Source organism: Lithobates pipiens, unplaced genomic scaffold (assembly GCF_037356315.1).
Source record: "Lithobates pipiens isolate NorthernLeopardFrog02 unplaced genomic scaffold, aLitPip1_a1.2 Scaffold_25, whole genome shotgun sequence".
NCBI lineage: Eukaryota > Metazoa > Chordata > Amphibia > Anura > Ranidae > Lithobates > Lithobates pipiens.
The window spans coordinates 238,279,399-238,288,117 of NW_027507787.1; the positions used below are offsets into that span (position 1 = coordinate 238,279,399).

The 8,719-nt window shown below is 50.6% G+C and overlaps 1 non-coding gene across 1 annotated transcript; it reads right to left on the reverse strand.

Moving 5' to 3' along the window:
* Window positions 1-5,681: 5,681 nt before the first annotated feature.
* TRNAR-UCU (transfer RNA arginine (anticodon UCU)) lies at window positions 5,682-5,753 on the reverse strand. The gene has a single exon. It is a non-coding gene; the product is annotated as a tRNA-Arg (tRNA).
* Between the last annotated feature and the right edge of the window lie 2,966 nt (window positions 5,754-8,719).

The following is an 8,719-nucleotide window of genomic DNA, read 5'->3' on the forward strand; positions in this document are numbered from 1 at the left end:
AAAAGTTAAAAAAGTGGGTATACAACCACTTTAATAATAATATCAGTAGAATGAAATGTCTCTCTGTATTCAGTCATTTCAGGGACTGCACTGATCTCCGGGGCCACTAGAGGCCAGCACCTCCCACACTGTGCCATCGTCCTTCCGGGGATCAGCATAGAGCTCCGCCCGATACCGGAAGTGACAGGGGATGAGCGGCGTACCCTCTATACAGCAGTCCCGGTAGGCGGGGTGATGATAGGGAAGCTCCGCCCCCGGGTGGATGGCGGAGAGGAGACAGGGGGAGGGGCTCTCATTACATCCGTTACCATGGCAACGTTGTTTATTATGATTCCTTCTTACCGCACACACTGCTCAGCCATAGAGGAGAACACCGGAGGACCTCCAATAGACACACATATATACATACATACATACATACATAGACACACATAGATACATAGACACACACATATACATACATACATAGACACACACATATATATATATATATATATACATACATAGACACACACATATATATATATATATATATATATATACATACATAGACACACATATATATATATATATATATATACATACATAGACACACATATATATATATGTGTGTCATATATATATATATGGCTCTTCTGGCCAGTCCTATACTGCTCTGCCACTGCAAATGCTACGGTGGGCACCATGCCAACCTGGGGCATAGCGATGCAATGTGGGGGAGACCTATTAGACTCAGATCTGGTCACTGACCTGCGTTCCAGCAGAGAAGAGACATACCTGTACTCTGATCACAATAGCTTGTAAATGCATTTAAACTATTTGGTCCTAAAGGGGTGTGACCTCATAGTAATACTTAGAACATGTATTGCAATATGTGCTGGAGAGGGTGTAGCCGTGTGCAGAGGGTCCATCCAGAATCTGTAGGGTTACTATGGGGCCACACCCTAATCGCTCTGTGCGGTGCCAATTCCCCCATTACTGCCCAGGCTTTCCCTTTTGTTACCCCCACACACACACACACAGTGCTGCCCCCCCCCCCCCTCTCCCCCTTGGCTGCTGCGGGGGATGGAGAGCAGGGGGAATTGGCAGTATGTCATTCACCGAACCCTTCCTTTTCTAAGAGAACACACTCGCTGTTTTCATGCATAACTGAAGCATAGTAGACTGGATTTACTATGCATCAGCTTGTGAGTGGACAGGGAGCCGCTCAGTACAGAGCACTTCCCATTCATTCACTCCAGTCCAGTGCAGCTGAGGCTGCAGAGAAAGGTGTTCGGAGCTTTGGGGTGCACACCTGTGGTTTAAATACATGTACAAGCTATTGGGATCTGAGCACAGGTATATCTTTTCACTGATGTAAGGTGGACACTGATGTAAGGGGGAGTTTGATGGGGGCTCGGATGTAAGGGGAGGACACTGATAAAGAGGGCACTTTACTGGGGACACCTGATGGAAGGGGGCGCTCTACTGGGGACACCTGATGTAAGGAGGCACTCTACTGGGGACACCTGATGTAAGGAGGCACTCTACTGGGGACACCTGATGTAGGCGGTCTACTGGGGATACCTGATGTAAGGAGGCACTCTACTGGGGACACCTGATGTAAGGAGGCACTCTACTGAGGACACCTGATGTAAGGAGGCACTCTACTGGGGATACCTGATGTAAGGAGGCACTCTACTGGGGATACCTGATGTAAGGAGGCACTCTACTGGGGATACCTGATGTAAGGAGACACTCTATTGAGGACACCTGATGTAAGGAGGCACTCTACTGGGGATACCTGATGTAAGGAGGCACTCTACTGGGGATACCTGATGTAAGGAGGCACTCTACTGGGGATACCTGATGTAAGGAGGTGCTCTACTGGGGATACCTGATGTAAGGAGGCACTCTACTGAGGACACCTGATGTAAGGAGGCACTCTACTGGGGACACCTGATGTAGGCGGTCTACTGGGGATACCTGATGTAAGGAGGCACTCTACTGGGGAAACCTGATGTAAGGAGGCACTCTACTGGGGATACCTGATGTAAGGAGGCACTCTACTGGGGATACCTGATGTAAGGAGGCGCTCTACTGGGGATACCTGATGTAAGGGGGCACTCTACTGGGGATACCTGATGTAAGGAGGCACTCTACTGGGGACACCTGATGTAGGCGGTCTACTGGGTATACCTGATGTAAGGAGGCACTCTACTGGGGATACCTGATGTAAGGAGGCACTCTACTGGGGATACCTGATGTAAGGAGGCACTCTACTGGGGACACCTGATGTAAGGAGGTGCTCTACTGGGGATACCTGATGTAAGGAGGCACTCTACTGGGGATACCCGATGTAAGGAGGCACTCTACTAGGGATACCTGATGTAAGGAGGTGCTCTACTGGGGATACCTGATGTAAGGAGGCGCTCTACTGGGGACACCTGATGTAAGGAGGCACTCTACTGGGGATACCTGATGTAAGGAGGTGCTCTACTGGGGATACCTGATGTAAGGAGGCACTCTACTGAGGACACCTGATGTAAGGAGGCACTCTACTGGGGACACCTGATGTAGGCGGTCTACTGGGGATACCTGATGTAAGGAGGCACTCTACTGGGGATACCTGATGTAAGGAGGCACTCTACTGGGGATTCCTGATGTAAGGAGGCACTCTACTGGGGACACCTGATGTAGGCGGTCTACTGGGGATACCTAATGTAAGGAGGCACTCTACTGGGGATACCTGATGTAAGGAGGCACTCTACTGGGGACACCTGATATAAGGAGGCTCTCTACTGGGGACACCTGATGTAAGGAGGTGCTCTACTGGGGATACCTGATGTAAGGAGGCACTCTACTGGGGACACCTGATGTAAGGAGGCACTCTACTGGGGACACCTGATGTAAGGAGGTGCTCTACTGGGGATACCCGATGTAAGGAGGCACTCTACTGGGGATACCTGATGTAAGGAGGTGCTCTACTGGGGATACCTGATGTAAGGAGGCGCTCTACTGGGGATACCCGATGTAAGGAGGCACTCTACTGGGGATACCCGATGTAAGGAGGCACTCTACTGGGGATACCCGATGTAAGGAGGCACTCTACTGGGGATACCCGATGTAAGGAGGCACTCTACTGGGGATACCTGATGTAAGGAGGAGCTCTACTGGGGATACCCGATGTAAGGAGGCACTCTACTGGGGATACCTGATGTAAGGGGGGACTCTGATGGGGACACCTGATGTAAGGGGGGCTCTGATGGGGGTATAGATTCTGTTTAATCACCCTAATCTAATGACAGCCTACTACATAGCAGTGTTTCCCAGGTCAGGAGTGTTTCCCAGGTCAGGACACTGTGTGATAGACTGTCAGTGATTCACACACAGCGTTGACTAGAGTTGGGCAAAAGTTCGGCCCGCACATCGCCTGTTCGGTGGATGCCCGAATTTGCAAAGCGCAGTAAAGTGCATTCTGAGCCCTGATTGAGCAAAGCTTTGCCCAATCAGGACACAGTGAATAGATTGTTGTTAAGTAGCGGAGCTGGAAAGCCGGCCGCTGCATCCTTAACAACGGACCATCAGCTGTCAATGGGCTTCCCCGCTGACAGCTGAATGGAAAAAAAAAATACATTGCTAGCAATAGAAAAAAAAGGTTGAGTCCCACCCCCCCCCCCCCCCCTCCTCAACAATACCAGGCCACATGCCTGCAACATGGAGGGGGGAGGTGTTTTGGGGTGGGGGGATGCTCTGCCGCCTCACACTGGTCCGGGGCGGCCGCGGAGCGGATTGCAAACTGCGTGTGCGTGTTTGGGTCTGGTTCACGTGCAAATTCAGACCCGAACCGGTGAACAGACACGCACCGGACCCCGGGCACAAACCCGCGGCCGCACATGCGTGAACCCGGCCTCAATCTTTAGAGCCTTTCTCCAGCCAAGCTGTGAAGGAGAGCCTAGGAAATACCTGAAAAGGAGGTGAGTGCTCCACCTACTGGCTGAAAAGGGGAACACAAAACAATCACATCCACCTGCAGGAAATCTGTTATTCAAAAGTGTTTAATAAAATCTCTACAAACATCCGACACATTCACTTCATTCGTTTTGGTTTACATTTTATTCCACCGTTCAGATTTACTCCCCGAAAAAGAAAACCTAAAAGCAGTTGTGACTTTGTATGAGGCGATGACTATGACAGTTCATAGACCTCCATCCCTGCTACACCGAGATAGGAGAGAGATTGTGCGACTTTATATGAAGCGCACCACTAAATGAACCCCTTCAATACCGTGGGGCACTGCCACCCCTTTCCTGCCCAGGGCAAGTCTCAGCTTTCAGCGCTGTCATACTTTGAATGACAATTACTCGGTCATACGACACTGTACCCAATCTACATTTTTATCATTTTCTTCCCACAAATAGAGATTTATTTTTGTGGGATTTGATCACCTCTGGGGGGGGGGGGTGTTTATTTTTTACTAAACAAACTAAAAAAAGACAATTTTTGAAAAAATAAGTTTTTCTTTGTTTCTGTTATAAAATGTAGTTTTCTCCTTCACTGATGGGCACTGATGAGGCAGCACTGATGAGGCGGCACCGATGGGCACTGATGAGTTGGCACTGATGAGGAGGCACTGATATGTAGAATTGATGGGCACTGATAGGCGACACTGATATGTAGAATTGATGGGCACTGATAGGTGGCACTGATATGCAGTACTGATGGGCACTGACAGGGGGCACTGATGGGCACTGACAGGGAGCACTGATGGGCATTGACTGGTGGCATTGATGGACACTAATAGATGGCACTGATGGGCAGCATTGATTGGGCAGGTACTGACAGGTGTTAATGCTGGGCACTGATTGGCATTATGATGGACACTGGCACTATAGTGGGCACTGATTTGCACTGTGGTGGGCACTGATTGGCACTTTATTGGGCACTGACCAGAGGTTATAATGAGGCACTGACAGACAGCTACTGGGCACCGATTGGCAACTGTAACTCAAAACATGCCACCTGTAGAATTTTTTAGACGTCGCCTGTGGAGATTTTTAAGGGTAAACGTTTCTCGCCATTCCACAAGCGGGGCGCAATTTTGAAGTGTGACATGTTGGGTATCAATTTATTTGGCGTAACATCATCTTTCACAATATAAAAAAAAAATTGGGCTAACTTCACTGGTCTCTTATTTTTTAGTTCAAAAATGCATATTATAAACGACCGCCATTTTATTCTCTAGGGTGTTTGAATTTTTTTTTTTATAATGTTTGGGGATTCTAAGTAATTTTGTAGCAAAAAAAAAAAGTTTTTTTGTAAACACCAAAGAGGCTGATTCTTATCCATGTATAAATGTTAGCGGTACAATTTGGGCCCACACACCCAAGGTCCATTATTATGTGTATCATGTTGGAATAATTGAGGACTATCAATTGTTTTGATGATATCTGTCGAGACCTTTTTTATTATATTACATTATATATACCTTATATATACCTTCTCTACCAATTTATATGTATATAGGCCCTTTGTAATTAAACAATTATTGTCCTCATTGGCTTGTTTCATTTAGTAGTGTGCTTCATATAAAGTCCCACAATCTCTTTCCTTTTTCATAGATACTCAACACTTAATTTGTACAGCACTTTCCCCCCTGGGGACTCAATACACCGAGAAGGTGAGGCAGACATCTTGGAGAGGGCGTTGGCCGGGAATCGAACCCGGGTCATCTGCTTAGAAAGCAGCTATGCTCACCACTGCACCACCAACGCAAAAAAGTTGCATGTCTTTCATAGTGGGGGAGGAAACCCACGCAAGCACAGGGAGAACATGCAAACTCCATGCAGATAGTGTCCTGGTCAGGATTTGAACCAAGGACCCCATTGCTGCAAGACTCACCCCTAAGCCTCTGTGCTGCCCATAGACACTATACTAACACTGCACTACAATCACACACTATAATAACACTGCACTACAATCACACACTACAATAACACTGCACTACAATCACACACTATAATAACACTGCACTACAATCACACACTATAATAACACTGCACTACAATCGCACACTATAATAACACTGCACTACTAATAATATAATAACTAAATAACTGCGCCCGCACAGCTTAACACACAACGCCAGCAATGCCGAGACACCTGAACCCCCACGCCTGCACGCCATGTTGGCCCGGCCTATTAAATCACCGGAGATTGGTACCTGGAATAATTCCCGTGGGTGAAGACGGGTCTGATTATTACGACTTTCAACATTGGGATCAACAGCCAGTGGTGCCCGTTGTTGAGTAAAGCAGGAATCCAATTGTGCATTGATGTCATCAGTCACCGGTGACATAAGGAAACTCGGTAATGAGAGGATATCACTGTCATGGTTATGCAGTGATCTTCCTGTGTTTGCTTACCTCCCCTCCAGGGGCGGACTGACCATTCGGGCAGTCGGGCGCCGACCGAGGGCCCGGTGTCCAGCAGGGGGCCCCACGGTGTTTGCAACCGCCCGTAGAGTTAACATTTTTTTGGAGCTGCCCATTAAAATCCATTATGGGCATCGGTGCCCGTAAAAAAGATGGCCGTGAGCAGACCATGGAACGGCGCATGCGCTGTTCCAAAGCCGGCCGGGCTCGGGAAAGTTCGTACGCGCTCGGCCGGGCGGCGCATGCGCAGTAACGTAATGGCGCCTCCCGGCGCCATTTTTGAATAGACGATCGGGACACTGGCAGAGGAGCCGAGCAGGGGTGAGGACTGAGGAGGAAAGAGGAGAGTAGAACTGTGAGTAAACTCTGAGTGAGAGAGGAGGACATCGCTGCGAGCCCGGAGGCGGCGGAGGGTGAAGCTGTGGCATGCAGGGGAGGTACAGAGACTGATGTGTTCTGTCAGCTATCATATTACTTCACATGATCAGTGCTGTGTCCTCCTCCTGTGCCCATTTCTCCTCTCCACAGGTCAGGGAAGCACTGTGCTGCCCTGACCTGTGGAGAGGAGAAAGAGGCACAGGAGGAGGACACAGCACACTGATAATGTGGAGAAGTAATATGATGGTGGACAGAGGAGGAGGCTAAGGTGAGGAAGACACTATCATGTTCACAACCTCTGTCCCCCTCCTGTAGTATATCCACAACCTCTGTCCCCCTCCTGCAGTATGTCCGCAGCCTCTGTCCCCCTCCTGCAGTATGTCCGCAGCCTCTGTCCCCCTCCTGCAGTATATCCGCTGCCTCTGTCCCCCTCCTGCAGTATGTCCGCAGCCTCTGTCCCCCTCCTGCAGTATGTCCGCAGCCTCTGTCCCCCTCCTGCAGTATGTCCGCAGCCTCTGTCCCCCTCCTGCAGTATGTCCACAGCCTCTGTCCCCCTCCTGCAGTATGTCCGCAGCCTCTGTCCCCCTCCTACAGTATGTCTGCAAACCTCTGTCCCCCTCCTGCAGTATGTCCGCAAACCTCTGTCCCCCTCCTGCAGTATGTCCGCAAACCTCTGTCCCCCTCCTGCAGTATGTCCGCAGCCTCTGTCCCCCTCCTGCAGTATGTCTGCAAACCTCTGTCCCCCTCCTGCAGTATGTCCGCAAACCTCTGTCCCCCTCCTGCAGTATGTCCGCAAACCTCTGTCCCCCTCCTGCAGTATGTCCGCAAACCTCTGTCCCCCTCCTGCAGTATGTCCGCAAACCTCTGTCCCCCTCCTGCAGTATGTCCGCAAACCTCTGTCCCCCTCCTGCAGTATGTCCGCAAACCTCTGTCCCCCTCCTGCAGTATGTCCGCAAACCTCTGTCCCCCTCCTGCAGTATGTCCGCAAACCTCTGTCCCCCTCCTGCAGTATGTCCGCAACCTCTGTCCCCCTCCTGCAGTATGTCCGCAACCTCTGTCCCCCTCCTGCAGTATGTCCGCAACCTCTGTCCCCCTCCTGCAGTATGTCCACAACCTCTGTCCCCCTCCTGCAGTATGTCCGCAAACCTCTGTCCCCCTCCTGCAGTATGTCCGCAAACCTCTGTCCCCCTCCTGCAGTATGTCCGCAAACCTCTGTCCCCCTCCTGCAGTATGTCCGCAACCTCTGTCCCCCTCCTGCAGTATGTCCGCAACCTCTGTCCCCCTGTCCACCTCTGTCCACCTCCTGCAGTATGTCCGTAGCCTCTGTCCACCTCCAGTATCATGTCTGAAGCCTTTGTCCACTTCCTGTATCATGTCCGCAGCATCTGACCATCTCTTGTCTTTTATCATGTCTGCAGCTCTCTGTCCCCATCCCAGGGACCCTCCTCTGTCCCCATGCCAGGGACCCCTTGTGTGTTAGCTTCCTGTTTCCTGCCATGTGCTCTTCTACTGGTTTCCGTTACGGACTTTGGCGTGTCTTGACTATCCCTGTTTGCCTGTGATCCGGACCTTTTGGCGTGTACCCGACTATTCTTGTCTGCTTGTGGCCCCGACCTTGGCTTTGTCCCTCACCATCCCTATCCTCCTGTTGCCTACTGTGGGTGTGAGCTGGGGGACCCTGGGGGTCGCGACCTGAAGCCAGTTGCAGCCAAGTCCATCCTCCCCACCAGAGGCGCTGGTGAACACCTGCTGGCTCTTAGACTCCGCGCCCTAGGGAATCTTACGCTCTAACCCCAGTAGGATCTGTCCCCCGTCTGCAGCAGTCAGCTGTAGGGTCCACAACCTTGCGGTGCACTCCTGATCCCTACGGTGTGCACCTGTCACCTCGCCTCAAGGTGACCTGACAATCACCATTCTGTGGGATGATG